Source organism: Mesoplodon bidens (genome assembly GCF_964165515.1).
Source record: "Mesoplodon bidens genome assembly, chromosome: 15".
NCBI lineage: Eukaryota > Metazoa > Chordata > Mammalia > Artiodactyla > Ziphiidae > Mesoplodon > Mesoplodon bidens.
In genome coordinates, this window is record NC_138171.1 from 76,498,148 (window position 1) to 76,520,905 (window position 22,758).

The window sequence follows — 22,758 nt, forward strand, 5'->3', positions numbered from 1 at the left end:
TAAATGTTTAATGAAGTAAACAAATTTCAGCAACATGCCATGTTTTAAGAATCCAGCTTTAATAAAAATCCAAACACTATTCATTAATTATTATTGAAAACATTAATATTTCAAAATACCCTTTGGGTCAAGGAATCTTTAAAGAAACAGTGACTTCTACTTATTTAAATTAAAGGCATTGTTTATTAAATTCTTACAGCTCTGCTCGCTATAAATGCCCCCATTAAAACTCTGTTTTCCTCCTTTCTTTCCTGGGATTCATTCTCCATTCCCTTCTCTCTCTCTCTCTCTCTCTCTCTCTCTCTCTCATCGCGTGCAGTTAAAAACCTAAGCTTGCTCTCAGCCCACAGAGCAGGGGTGTGTGTTGGGGTCGGGGAGGTGATGTTCGTTTCCCCCGCCCCAGGCAAGGATTTTCCATTGCCTAAAAGAAGCCATCAAGTTTTAACATTGAGAGGCACGACTCGAGAGGCATCCTTCCCGGAAAAGTACAAACAGCTCCTCAGCCGAGGTCCCCCACGTCCCACGCGCTCCCAGCCCGCCCTCCCCGCGGAGTGCCCCGCAACAGCCTCCCCAACACCTGTGAATCATCCGAGAGGCTGCTACCATTTGCATATGACCCCCCTTCCTTGGCGCCTAACGCACACAGCAAAGGAGGACAGGATTATTGCTTTATGATTATTCTTTTTAATCTCTCCTATGACCGGCACTAGTAGCTTCTCGCCCACGTCCTGTTTTGAGCATCAGAGGGCCCCCAAGCCAGCCTCGACTGGTACCCAGGGTGTGTGCACTGAATGAAGCACCAGAATTTTGTAGCGTCCCAGCAATCCTTGAAGCCGCAGACGCCCACATTATCCCACCCCCACCCCCACCCCCACCCCCGAAGTCTGGTCAGTCCTAGGAGGCGTGTACGCGCCTCTGTGAACTACTCCTAAGAAACCCAACATAAAAGCCCAGGCTCCGATTGCAGATTCAACCCAAACAGCGTCAGCTATTTCGCCCTCCGCAAACAACTCTCAACCCCAAGCTCTGAACTCCAGCAAACCCACGCTGGTTGGGTTAACTACCCTTCCCTCCCCTTTCCCCCAATTCCTTTGAAATCGCTCAGCGATAATTGCTCTGACGTACTTTAAAATAACGTGTACTAATCTCTCTCCCCAACTGACCGCATTAAGGCGAACGCCAAGCCTCGATGCTACTTTGATAAAATGAAGAAATCACTCATAAAAATAGCAACCCACGTAGCTTGGCCATATATGGAGCTGGTGAGAGTTGACAGGGATGCCCCTTTGGACTATCTTTTTTAGAAAAAGCAAATCGTAGCTGAAATCTCCCCCCACCCCCTTACCGTCTACTCCTCCTCTGCCTTCCCTTCCCCTTCTATGACTCAACCAAAGACGAACTCAGCAGAGGAAAATTTTTGTATATATAATCGCAAATATATTGCATATATATCACTACACACACACACACACACACACACACATATACACATACATACACACGTACACACAAAAAAACAGAATATCAGATGACCAGTCGCGAGATAAATGAGTTTGCCCGTGACCGGGTATTAAAATGGAGTCATAAGAATCGTCCCGTTCTGGTGTTTATAAAAGACTAAAATACAAAGGTTCGCAGTACAGCGAACTGGGAGCTGAGTCAAGCGCTCGGCCCCTCGCGGCTCCTCCCCTCCCACTGCCCGCCCCCATCCTCCCTCCGCCCTCCCCTCAACACACTTCCTCCCCGCCTCTCCAGGAGAGGGCTATTAAAAGCTGCTGACGTCAAAAGGGACGGCCATCTTTGATGAGGGCAGAGCTCACGTTGCATTGAAGACGAAACCTCGAGGAGGTCAGGCGCTGTCTTTCCTTCCCTCCCTGCTCGGCGGCTCCTCCACACTTGGAACCTGCACGGACCGGGCGAACACCACCCTCTGGAGAAGCCAAGGTAAGGAGCCCCCCTCCCCAGGTCGTGGTTCTGGCTCTAGATGGCTACATACCCAGAGGGGACCACAGCTGGGCAGACCAAGTGAGCTTGGGCAAATACAAGAATTTGTGCACCTAGGGTGCGGTATTCCGTGTGTGCGCGTCTGGCTAGACTCCCGCCCGGGGCTTTATAAAGTATTTTCGAGGTGAGCTGCTTGGGGAAGGGATGAATGGAAACAGTGCAGGTGGAGCGATGGGGAGGAAGCGCAAGAATACGTGCGGAATAATAACTTACTCTCTTGAAACAGTAGTGGGACCGTCTGTCTCTTCCATTTTGCGATGCAGTTTTAAGAGATGTTTAGGCTGCTGGGCGTTTGGTTTTGTTTTTTTGTTTTGTTTAGTTTTGTTTCTGTAGATCAAGACAAACAAACCCTGTGGTTCTGACCCGAGTATGACTTGTCGTTAGGGTGCTATTATCTAGGGAAGAATTAGGGAGAAGGCAGGGTGTGGGCGCTGGGGAGGCGAAAGAAGGGGGAGTTCCCGCCCCAGGCAAGCTGAGCTGCAGCCGCCACAGCAGCCTCCATGCCCCACGGACTTGATTTATGCCGCCTGCTCCACGTCAACTGCAGGCTGGCGGGAGGCGGGCGGGTAGTGCTGGGTGGGAGGGCTCTGCGGAAGGCTGGGGGTGGGGGGCGGGGGCTCGGGCTCGCCTCCGTACTGCGGCGGCCAGCGCTCAGCACCCTGGACAGCAATGCCAAGGGACTGCGCTGGCGCCCGCGACCTTTCAGCACCGCGGATAGCGGTCCGGCCGCGCCGGCGCACCTACCTGCTGCAGAGATGCCTGGCCGGGGCTAGATGTTCCAGGGCTGCAGGCCAAATTGCTTCTCTGAGACTTAGGTCTCACGGAGACCCCTAATAGAGCAGGTGTAGTAGGTTAAAAGAAAAAAAGAAAGAAAACAAAATCCTGCCTACAGGACTCCTTTGGAAGCAATTACCAGCTCCCATCCTTAGCTCCTGCATAGCCTAGAAAAAAAAAAAAGTCTACTTGTGGAAATTTTCTGTGTTGCCCTCTCCCCTCCCCGCCCCCCCCCTTTAGGTAAAAAACAAACACATTTTTAAAAATCTGCATTTATCCTCCAGTCAGAAATCAAGGGTTTTGTTTATTTATTTTTATTTATTTATTTATTTTAACACAGAACAGATCTGTCTACAGATCCAGGGTGGTCATGAATGAGGTATATATGAAGATGCCAACACAATCTCTTTATAGGAGCGATATACCTTTCTACATGTTTCTATTTGATAAAAAATGTAGGGGTAGTTGAACTAAGCAGAACCAACTTTAACAATGAATCCTTCTTCCTCTCTCCCATCCTTGTAATTAGGCATTGACACAAGCACATACCCATAAAAATACATCTCTAAGAAATATTACAGATCTTACAGGGTATAGATTTAACCTCTTTGGCCATAGTTTCACAGTGAGGGGAAATATTTCCTATGGACATTTGTTATCTCAGGATAGTTTCTGATTTTGACAACATTAAGACTGGCTTTCCTCAGGGGAATCTAACTGTGTCCTTCAGGGTGATGCAGATGAAAGGACCATGGTGTTAGACTGAAACTGGACTCTGACCTAAAGATCTACTGCAATTTCCATTACAGCATTGTGGGATTTTGCTGAGGCAGTGATAAGTACTTTAACCATTTTCTACTCTGACGTTTGGAGCCTCTGAGTGAACAAAAATTATCACAAGGATATTTCCAGCTGTTTGATATAGATAAAATCAATATAAAATGACCAGGAACAAAACTGTGCTATTTGAGTAGTTGTTAAATAAGAGTAATAGCATCATATGTAAGAATGTTTATATAGCACATTAAAGAAACGCTGTCATGATCCCCTGAAAAGCCTTAAAGTAAGATCTTGGATTGGGTTTAGTTAGTCATTAACTCCAATCATTTATATATTAGAGGTGCTCCAATGCCCTGTCCACATACAGAAGGTACTTTCATTCCCAGCTATTTATTTCCTAGTGTTTTTTTACGGATAACCATGTGGTTCCATATAAGTATATACAGATCTGTTGCTGAATATGGAGGTAAAATTATTATTCAAGAGTATGTAGCTGCATGGAAGAATTTTACAACTGTGCAATCGGCAGATGAAATAAATAACTGTGTTTCAGTGATAGGAGGAGGGGAGACAAGATGGGTAGGAGTCTTGAAAAATGCTTTGACTTCATGCTGCATGTCCAGACAGCTCTCTGCGTAGTTGCGACAAATGAAAAAGCCTAACACTGCCGGAATTATGTGCTTGGACATTAGTAATTACTGCTGGGTTTGTTTGCTAGTGGAAGACTGGGGTAGTGGGGGCAGAGGTAGAGGACTGCAGTGAAGCTGGCAAAGGGTACAAATCTGGGAGGAAGTGGTGATGTGCACAATTATGGAGCTAATAGCTTACTGAAAAGTTTTTTTAAAAATGTAATTGAAACATGAATTTAACATTTACATTATTGATAAGCTTCAGGAAAAAAATCAAGAGATTTCCTATTTTAAGTTTCAAATTTTAACAATCCAGGGCAATATGGTGAGCAGAGGCAGGAGCAGATGGACATAGAGATGTGCCAGGAAACACTCACACAGACCCTCCAATGGTACCTGCTTGTTTGCTCATTGACATTTTCTGCTTTACCACCTTGGCATTCAGAATATGAAACAATTTGTAATCTTATTAACCTCTCCATGGTAAATCTCCCAAGAATTCACAATTTTATTTTTACTTCGTTAAACATGCACGGCCACACATGCACAAACACAATACAAACTGCCTCTGAATTAGCTTATATAAAGACATTTCTAAACTCTAGGTGTTGAGTCCAGAGTGATGGTTATCAACCAGAAGATTGATGTGTCTGCCAGTAGCACCTCTTCTCATAGCAGCCAGCCTTCAGCAGAGCGTGTGGGTTTTGACGATTAGGAGAAATGAGAGATAATTTGAGAAAGAGGTTGACAAAGGAGACATGAAGGATAAAAATAGATAAATCTGCTTTTTATATGATGCACTATGAATAAACTATTTTTCTCACATCATGGAACTACTTTACAATTCTATAAAGACAAGGCAATTGGTGTTTTCAACCTCAGTGCTAAATATATTTCTGCAGTGTCATCCCTTGTCAGCAGGGACCAACCTGATTGGAAGATATTGCTCAATCAGTGAGCACTAGATACATAAATGAGCCTCACTGAGGATGTAAAACCTCATGCTTATATAGTCTTTGACCTCAATAAGTTTAACATCTAGTACTCTTTTTTTTTTTTTTTTTTTGCGGTACGCGGGCCTCTCACTGTTGTGGCCTCTCCCGTTGCGGAGCACAGGCTCAGCGGCCATGGCTCACGTGCCCAGCCGCTCTACGGCATGTGGGATCTTCCCGGACCGGGGCACGAACCCGTGTCCCCTGCATCGGCAGGCGGACTCTCAACCACTGCACCACCAGGGAAGCCCTAACATCTAGTACTCTTAATGAAAACAACAAACAATAAAAATTAATAATACCAGAAGGAAAGTGCAATAAAACAGTAGAAGAAGAATCATGAGGGAGTGTGTAATTCCTGCCAAGTCAATGCGACCAAAGATAAGGAATGCAAATTCTGAGGACAATAGTTCAGTGGACTAGAATGATCCGAGACAGGAAGCAGGACCTGAGCTGGTTTTGGAGGTTGGAGAGAGGTGAGGGGACTCTGCTAAGTAAAAGTTATAGCATAGGCAGAACTGCACGTTAGGCAAGCCCAAGGTATGGTCAGCAAACCGTAAAACTGCCCATCCATTTGGGTGAAGTGGGACGCTTATAAAGGGGAGTATGCTGCAACTGTGAGTTGGAGCCGTCTATGAAAGGCCTTGAATGCCACACTGAGGACTTAGTGCTTTATCCTCTAAAGTTAATTTCTGAGCAGAAGCTGATATAACAAAGTAACCATGTCTTTTTTAGTATCTTGGAATTGCTGTTGACTGAGTGGAATTAAATTTACATTCTTCCAGAAATAGAGGGGAGCAGACTGTTATCAGAAAGGATGATTAATTTAAAAACTAGTAACCAGTCTTCATTTAATCATCTATTAAGACCACCTTTCAGTATGTACATGGGCTTCTAAGTCCTACCCAGAAGTTAATTGTAAGTTTCAAATTTGCATTATTTTTTTTTTTTTTTAAGTTTATTTATTCATTTTTTTAATTAGTTTCTGCTTTATAACAAAGTGAATCAGTCATACATATACATCTGTTCCCACATCCCTTCCCTCATGCATCTCCCTCCCTCCCACCCTCCCCATCCCACCCCTCCAGGCGGTCACAAAGCACCGAGCTGATCTCCCTGTGCTCTGCGGCTGCTTCCCACTATCTATCTACCTTACGTTTGGTAGTGTATACACGTCCATGCCTCTCTTTCGCCTTGTCACAGCCCACCCTTCCCCCTCCCCATATCCTCAAGTCCATTCTCAAGTAGGTCTGCGTCTTCATTCCCGTTTTGCCCCTAGGTTCTTCATGACATTTTTTTTTTAAATTCCGTATATATGTGTTAGCATACGGTATTTGTCTTTCTCTTTCTGACTAACTTCACTCTGTATGACAGACTCTAGGTCTATCCACCTCATTACAAATAGCTCAGTTTCGTTTCTTTTTATGGCTGAGTAATATTCCATTGTATATATGTGCCACATCTTCTTTATCCATTCATCCGATGATGGACACTTAGGTTGTTTCCAGCTCCGGGCTATTGTGAATAGAGCTGCAATGAACATTTTGGTACATGTCTCTTTTGGAATTATGGTTTTCTCAGGGTATATGCCCAGTAGTGGGATTGCTGGGTCATATGGTAGTTCTATTTGTAGTTTTTTAAGGAACCTCCATACCGTTCTCCATAGTGGCTGTACCAATTCACATTCCCACCAGCAGTGCAAGAGTGTTCCCTTTTCTCCACACCCTCTCCAGCATTTATTGTTTCTAGATTTCTCTTTTTTTTTTTTTAATTAGTTTCTGCTTTATAACAAAGTGAATCAGTCATACATATACATCTGTTCCCACATCCCTTCCCTCATGCATCTCCCTCCCTCCCACCCTTCCCATCCCACCCCTCCAGGCGGTCACAAAGCACCGAGCTGATCTCCCTGTGCTCTGCGGCTGCTTCCCACTATCTATCTACCTTACGTTTGGTAGTGTATATATGTCCATGCCTCTCTTTCGCTTTGTCACAGCTTACCCTTCCCCCTCCCCATATCCTCAAGTCCATTCTCAAGTAGGTCTGTGTCTTTATTCTCGTTTTGCCCCTAGGTTCTTCATGACATTTTTTTTTTAAATTCCGTATATATGTGTTAGCATACGGTATTTGTCTTTCTCTTTCTGACTAACTTCACTCTGTATGACAGACTCTAGGTCTATCCACCTCATTACAAATAGCTCAGTTTCGTTTCTTTTTATGGCTGAGTAATATTCCATTGTATATATGTGCCACATCTTCTTTATCCATTCATCCGATGATGGACACTTAGGTTGTTTCCAGCTCCGGGCTATTGTGAATAGAGCTGCAATGAACATTTTGGTACATGTCTCTTTTGGAATTATGGTTTTCTCAGGGTATATGCCCAGTAGTGGGATTGCTGGGTAAACTACAAAAAAAAAAAACTTCAAATTTGCATTATTGACTAGAACAAATTATTCAAGATGAGTGCCTACCAAGAAGATTGAAAATCGGATCAGGCATCTGGGGATGAGAGGTGTCCTGCAGGTACACTTGAACAATAAACATGCAGAACACTCTCTTGGACCCGCTGAGTATTCTGCACTGTCAAACACACTGACTAGATAGATGAAAAAAGATGCCAGGTTTTCTGTTCATGTTTCAGGCAGCATGATACATAGAACCAGCTTCAAGTGGCTAAAACTGGAAAAAAAAAAAGGAAGGAAGGAAGGAAGAAAAAAGAAAGAGAGAGAAAAAGAAAGAAAGAAAGAAAGAAAGAAAGAAAGAAAGAAAGAAAGAAAGAAAGAAAGAAAGAGAAAGAAAGAAAGAAAAAGATACTATGGTAAAATTTTGAAAAACTGAGGTGAGGTGGGCAGTATATCATATTTCTTTCCCTACCATCCTAGCATCCTAGCTGACTTTTGCTGATTACCGTCACTCCAGGGTTTGCTTGAGGTCTGAACTATACCCATTTCATTTTTAATCTTGTGGTTACTACTCTCACAGCAGAGCTTCACAATTCCAAATCCTGACAGAACTGCTGAACTGAAAGAGTCAATGGCTTCATGTGGAGGACTAAATGGCAGTTGCAGACATAGATCTTGTTGCTATTTCAATTCTCACTCTGAAGTGTCAAGGGACTATTCTCATCTGTTCTTCACCAAAACAGTGGCAGGAGAGACATCCTTAGGATAACTTGTTGATTTCTAAGCTGACTCCCTGGGGCAAAATTGGAGGTAGTGACGTTTGATGCTTTAGGAGGTCAGACTGGTGGTTATTAAACCAAGTGCAGAAGGCCTTCCAAGTTATTAAGTAGGAAGGAGGAGATATGACAGAGCATTGAGGAAGCAGGACATGATGAGTAGAGAAAGAGGTTTTAAACAATTATTCTTTCAAGAGGAAGGAAGCTTCAGAGAAATTTCCAGAGAACCCTGTCTGCACTATGAACTCTTCAGAATTACTGTCATTGCTGTAATAATAGCTACTTGTTTCTACATAATTTTCTTCACAAGGATCTCAAAGCACTTCACCCAATATAAAAGTGCAAGCAGTTTCTGATTTCCAAGTGAATGATACAAACCATAGTCATATATGATATTAGATAACATTTCATATATGATATTTAGGTAACATTTAGTAAGCCATAAATCTGATTTAGAGCAGAGATACCCAAAGCAGTGAGTAATCAGAATAGGTCTGTGGGAGAGAAGAGAGAACCACTAATTCTAAAAGTTTTTACCTGTACTAGCTCACTGAATCCTCATAACAATCCTATAATCAGGGTGCTATTATTATTTCCATTTTACAGATGAGGAAACTGAGGCAAAGAAAGCCTAAATAACTTGACTTACATCACAGAACAGAGCCAGGATTTAAATGCAATCAGTCTGACTCCAGGGTCTAAGCTCTTAATTATATACTCTGCTACCTCTTGCATCATCCACATTTTTCATACTGGCTAAATAAGGCACAGAGAATGTATATGATTTTTTTCTTTTTTTTTGTGCAATCTCTTTTCCCTTTCAGTTGGACAGCTGAGCATGATGGCAAGGATGCTGATCAGGAGCCAGGAGACCTGGATCTAGCCCTGAAGCAATTGCTTGTCAGTTTCTTTAAATAAGTCATTCAACCACTATTGAACTCAGTTTCTTCATCTGTAGAATGACAGCAGAATTGAACTAATGTTTTCCAATATGCCATTCAGAAGTCAATGATATCGGTGGTGAAAACTCTAGGTAGTAAGTCTGAGGCCAGTGACCTGGTGGTCTCAGATGGCACTGCCTTAATACTGCTTCAGTAACTGACCTGACTCCCTCCCTCATTGTAAGATTAATTATATCCACAGCACCCTCTGCAATCTCTCTCTTTTTTTCCCTCAGTAATTTCTTTGACATCATCTTTCTGAAGTCTTTCTGGTCAGACTTAAGAAATCCTGACTTTTTCCTCAAAGCCCTGATCTGAGTCATCACTGCTATGGGGATCTCCCCTCCTTCTCAATCAGATTTATTACTGTCTGGAACAGACTATTTTCTACAACCTGCCTAAACTTTTTATAATTCTTTTTTCAACCTAATTAACTGTTACAAAAAATTTCTTTCTAGACCCCCTTTTGATCATGTCTTTATGTCTGACTTAAAGCAATTTATTAGATATTTCCTCATTCCTCTTTTTTCCTCTGCCTCTTAGAAAAGGGGAAACAGGAGCTTTTAAAGAGTCTGTGAGCTCTTAAGTACTTAAAAAGTAACATTTCCATATGACCTGAGTTACATGATTTAAGTAGCCAGCTCAAAAACTAATAAAATCTGGAGGATGGAGAGGTGGTGGTAAAATAACATTACAAAAAATCTTCAAGGACAAGGGACTAGGAGAGGAGGAAGCTTTAAAGCCTATGAGATATAAAGTTCAGAGGCTAGCAGTTGGCAGTACAATATTTATTAATTAAATACACAAGTTCCAGAAAAGCCATGTTCTCCTTGTTGCTATAAATTCATTCTTGCTGCAGATTTCAGCATCGTTCCATCACAGTAAAGCACTGACAAGAGGAGTTGCTAACTGATTTTCTTATTGCTGACTCACAGAGGTTAGCTTCAGTAGTGATGAACTGATGAGAACAAATCTGCATTCCCAAAAAGAGATGGGGAAAATCCTGCTTAAGGGTTAGTACTTCCTTTTAAATGCCTAACAACCATTCTGGAGAAACTCAAAGTGAACTAACAATGCTCACACCGGATTGGTACTGAATGACAGCTGTGCTAGGTTTATGAACTGCTTTCTGTGGTCATGGAAAAATAAATTTGATCCTCTTAGCTTGTAAAAGAAGCTGAATTATGATCCCTGTGAAGGGAAAATGAAAAGATCTTACTTATCTTTTATTCTATTTTGAGGTTTTTGTTGTTGATTTGATTTGGTTCCTATTACCCAAAGATGGCTAATTCTCATGTCTTAAATTGAGACTGTTTGCACTTTCTGCTGACCCACCTCATTTTATACTTGAAGATGGTCCATTTTATACTTGAAGAGCAATGTTATTTTCCTGCTAGAGTGGTAGGTCTGACAAAATGACCATCTGGTCCCGGCTTCCCCATCACTTCCTATATCCAAATGACCCTAGTTGTAGATTTTGAACTTAGGAGCTGACTTTTCATGCCTGCAGGCTTGAATGAGTGGTTTCTGTCCTTTACTGATGACAACATGTAAGAAAGTGGAAGCCTCTTAGGTGCCCCCCGAGGCTAGAGTCGCCCTGTACTCCTGCCTCATTCCTATTCTAGAGAAATCTCTCATTTCAGCTCATAGAGTCCTGCAAGTTGAACAGAATTCCCTTCCATGGAAAATCTCAGACCAAATTGCTAATCACCTTTATTCGTGTTTTGTACAATTTCATAGAATAGTGACTGACAAATTGCAAAACAGTATATTTCTTAAATTTCCCTGAAGTCAGTCTGACGTTGGACTGACAGCTAGTTACAGGTAAATCACACTGCAGCTTTTCCATTGATAAACAGAAAGTAGAAGGAAATAAATGCCAGTTAAGTCTGCTAGAAAGAACACTGGCAAAAGATTTCAATATGCAGTAGTCCTGTAGAGTGATTTTTTTTTAATTTTGATAGGAAAGTCCATTATAACTTCATTATAACACTAGAAATCAAGATAGTGTTCCTAATTTATGCCTGAGAAATTGCTGAATATATCTACTTTTTCCAGTTTCAAGATGACTATTTCTGTATTCCTCAAACATAAATCAGCTGTCATTAAGGCACTCTTCACTAATTAATTAATTCAACAAATATTTATTGAGCATCTGTCTTGTACCAGGAAAACATAGTACTGGTTACTGAAGATAGAGCAGTGAATAAAACATGAATGATTCTGCCCTCAGTGCATTTTGATGGGCATCCCTTCTTGAGGTATTATTTTAGAAGACATGTTTCACATAGAATCCCTTTTAGACTCTAAGACATTAACCCAACTTAGAAAAGAACTTGGCTGTCTATCCAAAATATGCAATTGACTAAAGGTTTCTACTGACTGATCAGTGTCCATGGAAAGGTTGCTGTCATAAACAGAATGTAAATTAAGAACCAGCCTCAGCCATCAAGGAACTTAGTGAATATCTACGATATGCCCCTGTATAAATTTGCCTCTATTTATGTGGCAGTATTGCTAAAATTTCCTTTCAGTACATGTTATATTCCAGTATCCCAGTCTCTCCCTATATAGACCATTCCCCACCACTCATGGGGAGAACAGGTCAAGCTTCAAGAAACATGGTACCTCCTAGTCTAGAAAACCTAGTCCCAACTATAACATTCGTGAAGCAATGCAAGAATAGAATGACAGAGAAACGGCAGCATCTTTTGGATGACAGTACCTCCCGAGCCAATCCACGTTCCTCCTCTGAAAACTCCTTATCATTAAACAAGTTTACAGATTCAGGATCAGATAGAAGAATGTATTAGTCTCCCAACTCCTGCTTTTCAAAATTTACCTCTTCTTACCAATGAGCAATGCTCCCATCTATCACATTGCTTTGTAATTTTGTACTTATGCATTTCTCTTCCTTAACAGAATATAAAAGTCTTTGAGAGCAAGGGCAATATCTTAACCATCTTTGAATCCTCAGTACCTATAACAGTTCCTGTCACACACCAGCTATACAGGAAAAGAATGAGTGAGTGGGGATACCAGCTACCCCTTTGCAGAGAAAAGAATTCTACCACTGTAAGTAATTCCTTCTTTGGTCAGATGTTATGATCAGAACAACTTGGGAATACAGATTCACCCTAAATGTTGGAATAAAATTATGTCCCAAGGAAGCACTTTTGTTCATCCCAACTAGCTGCCAAACTTTGGCAAATAATTTGTTTTTCTGACCTGCTGTTTTATCACCTATGCATCAGGGGCTAAAATGCTAATGAAGAATCTGAAGAGTCTCATGAAAAGCATTCCTAAAAGCAGGTTTATATAAAGAAATGAAGAACCATTGACTATGACCTATTTAGGTCAATTTCACACACAAAACAAAGCTGTTTAATGTATATAAAATAATGCAGTTAAAATTCTTTACTTTTCATTAATATGGAAAGAATATTTTTGATGCCCCTCTTCACACGTTCACTGAGACATATAGTCACCAGGAAGTAGATTGGTGGCTTCAGCCATCTCTTGTCATTGAGGCCACATATTTGCTGCTTCTCTGTTAGAATTGGTGGCATGGTGTATACAAGCTCTCCATGTTCATTTGGCTTCCTAGAAAATGTCCTCCAAACACATCAATTTCTAACCTATCCTTTCAAACATCCAGTGTCCTCTTGCCTAGGAGAGAAAAGTAAACTGAGGCATGATGTGGTAAATCAGTCCCATTTATCACTGAGGAAAAGCCATTACCAATGGAGCATTGAATGTTGCACTTTTCCCCCCAGTCTTTCTTATGAAACAACTTTAAAACCACTGGTCAGTTACTCTGTTCCCTACATTCTCCAGCTGAGAATGAAGGTACCACTTGTTGACCATAAGAAAAAAGTAACTAACTTATTGAATGCCCATAGTATGCTGAGCTAGACCCTTGGCATACATTATCTCATTTAATTTCCATGGCAACCTTAAAAGCATTTGGAATTCTTGTCTCTCTGACTGCAAAGCCCATGTTTTTCCCCACCACCTCATGAATTTTCCCATGAGTCGCACACAATCCGTTGAGATCCTCTAATAGAAAGTATGCTCCTGATATGTAGAACATGAGTCAGCAAAATCCAAAGAACTCAGTCCTGTGGACTAAAAAGTCAGGTGAGATGTGGTGGTATGAGCTACCTGGAGAAACTAAATATCCAGACAAACTCATGGAGCACTGGATTAAGAGTCAGAAGGCTGCATACTTGGCCCATCTCTGCCACTTCAGTTGTATCACCCTGACCAACTTACCTAACTTGAACTGAGCTTCAGTTTTCATATCTGTACAAAGAAAGCAATAGCTGCCATGCATACATCCTGTAGTTGTTATGTGACTCTGAGCTAATACTTGTGAAGTATTGTTACCTCCACTTGGGAGAGAAGAATGAACTGTTGTTATCATGTTCCATTGTCTGCTGTTTGCTGTGCCAGATTTCCAGTGTTCTTATTGCAGGCCATATGCTTCTTTTCCTCTTTAAAATGTGGATTTTGCTTAAAGAAGTAACAGGTCCTGCCATCACACTATTTTTTAGCTTGAGCAGCATGATGATAAAATGGGAAAATGTGTCAACAGTCTTGGATTTTTCTATTTGTGGGAGGGTTTTTAAAATGCCTTTGAATTGCAGCTCTGCTTTGGCTTTGTGACTTTCAGGATAACTTTTGGAAATGAAGAAGCTCAGGTTATGCTTTAATGAAACACTGGTCCCCTCTTGCTTAATGCATTGGGTGTTAAGGCCCTTAAGGAGTTAAAAAGAAATGATATGCAAAATAACTTGCCCTTCTTTAGCTTAAGAAAAATAATTTTGCTCTGAGCTATTTAGTGAACCCTTATTGAAGCTGCATCTGTTGGCTTCATTTTGTATTGAGTGTAATGGTTTTTGTCGGGGAGTGTTGGGTTCCTTAGTAAATATTGCATGTGTGTTTTTGTATGTGCACACAACATATAGGCAGAGAGGTGCAAACACAGACTCTTGCTTGCAGCCAGCTTTAGGTACAAGATTCCTACATGCATCACCTCATTGTCAAAACCTTTAGCTATATTCATATAAACCAATAAATATAAAATATTTATAACAGAGCAAGTTATGTGAACTGCAAAATGTATGATCCTAGGCTGCATTCACAGAATGATTCCCCTCCAAAGTTGGAAAATGCCCCCAAAACAATTCTCTATGCAGCACTGACCTCAAATTTTGGGAGAATTCCTGCAAATCTAGGCTTACAGGACAAGAGAGCTTGCTGGGAAAGATTTTTGAAATCCACACTGTCTTTTGAGCACCTACTATCTTCTACTTGTTATATTACTGTCCATTGTAGCTAGTAGTATTATATTTAATTTCTACACAACCTCCTAAATGGTGAACATAATTTTCCACACTTGACTCAGAGAGGATACTGTTTCGTCAAGGTCCTACCAAGGTGCTAATTGCTGCCTCTCTCCACCTCCATGAACCAACTGATATATATGTTAGTGATGAAAATATCAGGATTTTTGTCAAAGCTTGATTGGGAGAAAATGGTTAGAACCAGCAGCCAGAATCAGACTAGTTCTACTCCTAGTCCTTCTCCAAGTCTAGACATGGAGAGCCACCAAAGGAGGAAGAACTATGGAGATAAGTGTAGTCAGGCACAGCTAGAATACCTTAGGTCCTGCCCCTACTCCCCCACGCACCCCTCCCAAGGCACAGAACATGCCTCAGAAGATTTGCAGCTTGGAGGAGAAGAAAATGCAACCTTGCTATGAGTAAGAAAAAGAAAAAGCCAAGTGGAGGACTGAGGTATGCTTGCTCACTGCCCACTTCCCATCTCACAGAGCACTTAAGCTGGGGGTTAGAAGGGCAAATAAAGGAAGGGGTGGAAGGGATGGTGGAAACTATCTTCCTAATACTAATCTTCCCAGAGAGTGAAGGTTCCTCTTTTAAGGGACAAGGGAGGAATTAATGAGTCTGAGAGGCAGAGAATGGATCCTCCTTCCACACAGCGAATAAAAGACGGAACTTGAGTTTGAATTTAAGATCCCAAGTGCAATATTACCTTCCCTTCAGAATCAGTGGCTCCTTACTCTAGGACACTGGTTCTCAAACTGTGATCTTTGGACCAGCAACATCGGCATCACCCAAAAGTTTGTTAGAAATGCAATTCTCAGACCCCACGCCATCCTACTGTCTGAAACTCTAGGGATGGGGGAAGAGTTTTCTGTTTTCATCACCTCCAGGTGATTCTGATGCATGCTCAAGTTTGAGAACCAATATCCTAGAGATCTTTAGTAGCTCCTTCAAGTGTTCACATTGATCTTGAACTGGGTCTGATGAGGATGAGGCGTTTCCCCTCTTCTCTGCCTTACAAAGGCTGTGACTAGGTATTTGGAGAGAGAAGTGTGGTCCTGGGGCACTGGATAGAAGTCTCCACTCACTCTTCTGACCTAGTTATAAGGATGTTATTGTCCATCAGAATGAGTTTGAAGGATGAGGAAGACTAGTGTCCACAGAATGAAGACGGGGGTTGTGTGGGGGGGACATAGGGCTCCTTTGTTATCTTTTTTCCCCTGCAACAATGACTCAATCTCTGGCTCCCAGAATCTTGCTCCCAAAACTTAACAAAGTATAAAAATCTCACCAAATGACAGGAGAGTCCCTTCTTTCTTCAGTCCGAGCCTGCAACCTCTGAAGGACACCAGAGAGGAAATGGTGCCCACTGTGCAAAGGATAAAGCAGTTCCCGTTGCTTTTGCTTTGGGCTCCTCAGTAAACTGCCACAGGTGCAAGAAGGGGCCTGACCCTTTCCCACTCATCCTGCAATTTTTGTTTTCTGCTCTGGATCAGAGCACCAATTGCCCTTGGGAAAAATATCCTGATGGCTCACATCACCTTTCTTTTTTGCCCTCATCTTACCTAGAATTATAGATTTGGGTTGCTAGGGCAGAACATACAAATTAGCACTTTTTAGAAAATGACAAATGACTAGGCCCAGAGATAAATTACTTACCAAAGTCACAGTGTGAGCATTACAGCCAGGGCTCCTGACTCACAGTTCAGTGCTCTTTTACTGCATTGTGCTTTCTTGCCACTTCTGCCTCATCTTTTCCAAATTTTCTTTCCAGCACAGGCCCACACCCTGCTCAGGAAATCTCTCAGTCTGCTGTTCCCCTCAGAGGTCTCCAGCCTCAAATGGTAACCCAACATTTATAAAAGCATTTTAGGAACATTCCCATGATTCTGAGCTGCCAGGTAGAGCGGCCTGAAATGATTGGCTATATTGCTTATGTCTATTTGGGTTTTGCACATGACAGAAAAACCCAACTATAAGTGATTTAGGCAAAAATGAAGATGTTTGATTGCTCAAAGAATCTGAGTAAATGTTAAACAGTCAAACCATGGGAAGGGCAGAGAGGTTGCTGGAATTCAGGAACAACCCAGGGTTGAGTTGAGTTGAGTCAAGCACCACCAAGGCTCTTGTGTTGCCTCCTCCCTGTGCTTCTTTCTATACACTGACTTCATTTTCTCTTGTTAAAAAGTCATTTCCTCCCTCTATATATCAGAAACATGGACACCTAATTTGTACCCCTTGCACATCCACTATAGAAAAGGGACTGCCATTTTCTGTACCCCATGTTAAAAAATTTCAGGGAAAGGCTCTGATTGGTCCAGCTTGGGCCAGGTGCCAAGCTTACACCAATGAATTGAATGAATGCCAATCTCCACACCAATGGTGTGGAGCATCACGGAACAGTATGTGTTATGTGCTGGAGCCACAATTCAGTTTGGGGAAGAACCAAGTTCAAGGTTGACATAATAAGCCATATTATGTGTCCTATATACACAGACAATTTTTATCAGGTCATTTACCAAACACTTGTATTTGTTTAAAGATATTTTTTTGGTTTTTTTTTACAAGTTTTTCCCCAATATGATCTAATTTTTTAACTTCATGACAGCTCTGGAAAGGAAGATGATATTTTTTAAAGTAACCATTTTGTGGATATATAAACTGAGGCCTAAGAAATTTGATTGCCCTGGAAAACATCACCTACCTACTTAAGTTGATGGCAGAGCCAGCTCAAAGGATGAAGATTGAACAGATGTTCAGTTTTGCTCCTAATCCATGGATGACAAGCTAATGACCCCTAGGCTTAATACGATCCACAAATTTGTTTCATTTGGCCAATGCTGAGTTTGCAAACATCTTAAAATCTGAATGCCTTAAGGCAGAGTATTTCTTCTCCAATTTGCCACAGAGTCTAACACTACATGTCTTCATATACCTGCTTCAGTCCATACATCCTCCCAACACCTGTAGGCATTTGAGTTTGTTTCCACTGCTTACCAAAGTTGTGGCATTCTTGGTGGTTGTGTGATCCTGCCAGAATCAGATACAGCTAGAAGTTTCCTGGGTTATTTTGTCACAACTTTTCCTAGTCTTCTTAAGTTATGTCAGTATTTGGAGACAAGATTGGTTGCCTTAAATAGATCAACCAAGTTTCGGGTTTTTTTTCTTTTTTTAATCTGAATAGAGTTTTTTGTTCTTCCCACTGACCCTCCTGGCAGTCTGAGGAAGCCTTTGGATCCCTTTGCAGAGTGGTACTTTTTAATGTATAAAATAAAATACAAAGGATTTCATAGGAAACCAATTATATTAAAGTATAGTTATAAAAATATTTAAATTGTGGTTAGCAATATATAATCTTTTAAAAATTAAGCATTAAATAATAATATTTGGTCCAATAACTACCATAATTTCAAAGTGGTGCTGAGAATATGATATTCTGAGATATTTGCAACAGCTATAAAGTGATATGAAAACATCCTGAGATTTCTACTGGTGGCTCATCAGGGTTTGAGCTCTCTTCCCGCCCCCTCGGTGGTGGCGTGGTGGGGTGAAGTCGATGGAGTGGAGGGAGGGGTGTGTCTTCATGTCATTCAGGCACCAGTGACAGCTAGGAGACCCTGAAACAGTTGGTCTTTGTTAGGTAACAATTTACCCTAAAACTTAGCGGCTTGAAACAACTACCTCTTATGGCTTATGGGTCTGTGGGTGACCTAGGCGGTTCTTTATTCAGCTGGTCGATTGGCTGGAGTCTTGTTGGTCCACGACATTCTCACTTCCATGAGTGACAGTTGGTGCTGGCTCTTGGCTAGGGCAATAGGGGTGACTAGACCACATACCATTCAAAAACAGCACAAGAGGGCAAGCCACCAGGTGTAGGCACTTCTCAAGTCTGGTGAGGCCATATTTGCTATTGTCCCATTGGCCAAAGTAAGTCACATGGCCAAGTACAGAATCAGTGTGGGAGGGGCCACCCAAGATTATGGATACTGAGAGGGGAATTATTACAGCCATTTTTGTAAAAATATCTACCACAACCCCCCAATCTTGGGAGCGTAAGTCACAGAAAGCCCCTCCATCTGCCCGAGGCTGGCTCTAGGCTCTACCTGTCCATCCTGGGGCTGCATAACTTCCACTAAATTCCACAAAGCACGAAACCTGGGCAGGCGTTATTATAACCCTGCCACTGTCAGCCTTCCAATTCCTTCCTCAGCCAGATTTGGAGCCCTTGGGCTTAAGTTTTGGATATCCTTGGGTCAAGAGGGCACCTGGAACACCTTGCTGCATCTCTCCAAGGCAACTAAGCAATCACAGACCCAGATGTCTGGTAAATTCAGGAGAAAGTCAAAGGGTAAATTTTCTGCTCTGAACTTTGAGGATGAGTAAGGCTTTCTGGGCTCAAACTGGAAAAAAAAAATCAGTTTCCTACTGTTTTGTGATGATGTTTCTTTATCTGAAATTTCACTTGAGCTTGTCTTGGTAAAAGCAGTTGTATTTGAAGTTTTTTCTCTGTCCTTCCAGAAGTCCCTCCTGTTTAAGAAAACCCTGATTTCACCTATAATTGCAAGATCTCCCCATAATGGTAGAAACAATCCTCAGCCAACCCTTTATCCAATGAGTGCTTTGGAAATGGGAACCCAAGGGATGAGACAGTGGAAAAAACCCTGAAGCCTTTTCAGCTGCACTGCTGCGTCACGGAAACAAACCAGGCACCTGCATCGGGGCCTCGCAGCAGACCCACTAGAGCCTTCGTCTTAGCTCTTCCATAGATTAGCAGAGAATGCCCGGCTCACCCAGGTATCTAGTCAGGCACTCTCAAAGAGCATTCTGAGACCTGGCTGTTCATTTTCTCAAATCACTTCAGATATCAGATGGCAGACTCCTAGCATCACACCCTAGGCAGAAGAGCTGTCCACTTGTTCAATCCTCTACCGGCTTCAGGTTACTGAACCCCCAAAGCAAAAAAACAAAAGAAACTAAAAATGTAAAGGCTTCTAAATTCTTTAATCAGAATGCTCTCTTAAGTTGGGTCCTCCCAGAAGCAGACCCTGAGAGAAGGATGTAGTGCACATACTTTATTTGGGAGATGATCCTAGGAAGCGGTGATCAGTGAGCAGGGAAGCTAGATGGGATGGGAAAGAAGCAAACACAGGGGGCATCAGAGTGTAGGGTACCACCTGCTGGGGTTCAGTCCTGCTAGGACCTCTCTCAGAGGGAGTGCACAATATGCCTGAATTACCCCACCTGAAGGGCAAGGAATTTAGGGTATTTATGTACCAACTCCCATCCTTCAGTGGCTAAGGGCTCTTCCCAGGAGTGTAAACTTGCACCCAGCCCTGTAAGAGGCTAAGCCTACTCCTGAGACTGGAGAAATCCCTAAGGCACCGAGTCATAGATGCTTGTCATAGAGGCTCTCAGAATATGCAGGAGAGGTGAGTACCACGGTGATACAGGTGGAGCATCAAGAATGGCTGCTACAATTTTGCAGCTTGTCATCTCCAGACACCCCAAGCATCAAAAAAGCTGTCTCCAGCTTTGGCACATTGATATTTCAGCCCTTCATTTATTCAATATGTATTCACTGGGCTCCAACTGGGTACCATTTATTCAGCACCCGTCTGCTAGGCATTAAGCTAAGGTTTTTGCATACATCATCTCATTTGATTCCCATGACAACCTACAAGGTATTATTTGTTTCATTTTACAGCTGAGAAAACTGAGATTCAGTGAGTAATTTAAGGTAAGTAAAATTACCTTAGTCCCTCAGCTTGAAAATGACAGAGCTAAGATTCTCATCCAGGTCCATTTTCAAGTCTAAGCTCCATTCAATTCACTGTAACCCCAGCCCAGTTCTCAAGTTGGCTCTAGTGAGTTAACTCCTGTCCCTTCAGTGTTGCAAACCCTCTCTAAGGATAGTGGACTGTCCCTCACATCCTCCAGGCCCCCCTTACCCTGGGCCCTGTGACCACTTTTTCCAAGCTCACTACATCCTTGAATCTCCAGACCCTTAAACACCTTCAACTCACACCCACCCATGATCTGTGCTCCTCCAACCAGTGTCTGTCAGGGGTTTTGGCAGGTCCTGCTACTTCTGGTTTCCTACTAAAGGAATCGGAGAATCATCTCTTTGTGGCATCTTGTGATTTTAAGGCTGATTTCACCCATGAGCCCCAAGCAAACAGGATCAAATGGTTTGTTTTTAAGCATCAGACAAAAATGTAAGTCCCACTTTACCGTTGTTGGTATTTTAAAAATAAAATGGCGTGGGGTGAGGAACAAGGAGGGAATCATTAATTCCAGCCTGCCAGCAGGGGAGTGGGAAGGAGTCTGCAGCTCCTGCGGTCCCAGAGAGGATACCACAGCAGTCAACACAGAACTTCAGCCTCCAGATGGCAAAAAAATATAAAGGGGAGCATGTGGGGTGCAAAGTGATGCTGCACAGCTCCATTTTAGAGCCATTATATCGTACTTCATGGGAACCCTGCTATTACTTTGAAAAACATTATCGATAGAGCATCAGTGCCAGTATGAACTCTGCTGCTCTGAAGTCAGTATTGGTGAGTGGCAGAAACTCTACACCTCTCATGGGACAAAAACAAATTAAAGTTGGACTTGAAAGAACCAAAACAAGGGGTCTTTGATGGAAAATGCCCTGGTATAGATCAGTGAGTGTAAGTTTCATGCCATGGGTCCAAAGAGACCATTTACATGGTACAATCCAAAGTGCTTTAATGGAGAATGAAGGTTAGAGCGCCTTGGGTCATTCACACCTAGTTTTGAATCCCATCTTAGATCCCAGCTCTGGGGCCTTTTGAACCACTCAATGTGCCATGCCACCCCTGTGCCCCCAGGGGTGGGGTTACATTGTAGAATCATGGAATGTTGAGCTGTAAGAAATGTTGAGAAACCTTCAGCTCAACCCCCTCACTCACAGGTTAGGACACTGTTGTGACTTTGTTATAATGCTTGCTAAGTGGAGCCTCCACACTACACTGCAACACCCGTGAGCCTTCCTTAAGCAGAGGAGTGGAGGGAGACAAGAGGGGTTAGAAGCCCTCTGACTTGGGGGAGGCAGCACTGGGAACCCACAGGGGCCTCTCTGGAACCCAGGTGTATTCCTTATCTATTGCTGTGAAACAATATTACCTCAAACTTAGTGGCTTAAAATATCTCACACATTCCATGGGTCAAGGGTCTGGGCTCCATGTGGCCGGGCTCTCTGCTCAGGGTCTCACAGCTGCCGTCCAGGGGTCAGCTGGGCCACATCCTCATCTGGAGCCTGAGGTCCTCTTCCAAGCTCATTTAGGTTGTTGACAGATTCAGTTCTTGTGTTGTAGGGCCGATTCCTGGCTCGCTGGTTGTCAGGAGCCATTCTCAGGTCCTTTTGCCACACGGCCCCCTTGCAGACCCTCTCACAGCATTGCAGGTTACTTCTTTGAGGCCAGCAGGAGAATTTCTTCAGGGAGGGCCAGCTCCCTGGTTTAAGGGCTTCTGCCTAATTAGGTCAGGCCCACCCCAGAAAATCTCCCTTTTGATGATCTTAAAATCAACTGATTGGGGACCTTAATTACACCTGCAGAATCCCTTTACCCTTTTCCATTGAACATAAGCTAGTCACAGAGTGACACCCTGTCCTATTCACAAATGCCCACACTCAATGAGAGGAGATTACACACAGAGCTATGTGGGAATCTTGAGAACTGTCTTAGAGTTCTGACCGCCACCCCCCCACTGGGGTAAAGGCCAGTTCTGCTTCCTGCAGCCGTCTACAGGCTCCTACCCTAGAGGACACCTAGATCCACATCGCAGTCAGCGGCCTCCCAAATGACCCTTTCTCAGCAGCCAGCTCTCACTCTGAACTGGATAATTTGGTTGTTTGCAGACCTGCCTGCCAGCCTGAGTTGGGGCCCGCATACACTTTTCTGACCTTGATTGCCTCAATCCACAATCATTGTTCCAGAAGAGGCAAGGCCGGCAGAGCCCTGGAAGAGTAGGCAGGGGCCTCTAGAGAAGTCGACTTGAAGAGTTTGCCATTAGCAACCCTGGAGACTGATGCAAATGACTTCATTCGCTCTGTGGAGCCAGCAGTCACTGTGGGCACTGGGGGTCCTT

The 22,758-nt window shown here is 42.8% G+C and overlaps 1 protein-coding gene across 2 annotated transcripts in view; it reads left to right on the forward strand.

Annotated features, from left to right (window-relative positions):
* The first annotated feature begins 1,819 nt into the window (after positions 1 to 1,819).
* Positions 1,820 to 22,758, forward strand: part of SNAP25 (synaptosome associated protein 25) — an 84,073-nt gene continuing 63,134 nt past the window's right edge. For both annotated transcript variants that reach the window (XM_081256230.1, XM_081256231.1), the window contains exon 1: positions 1,820 to 1,944. The gene's annotated coding sequence lies outside the window, so the exon portion shown is untranslated. The remainder of the gene's footprint in view (positions 1,945 to 22,758) is intronic.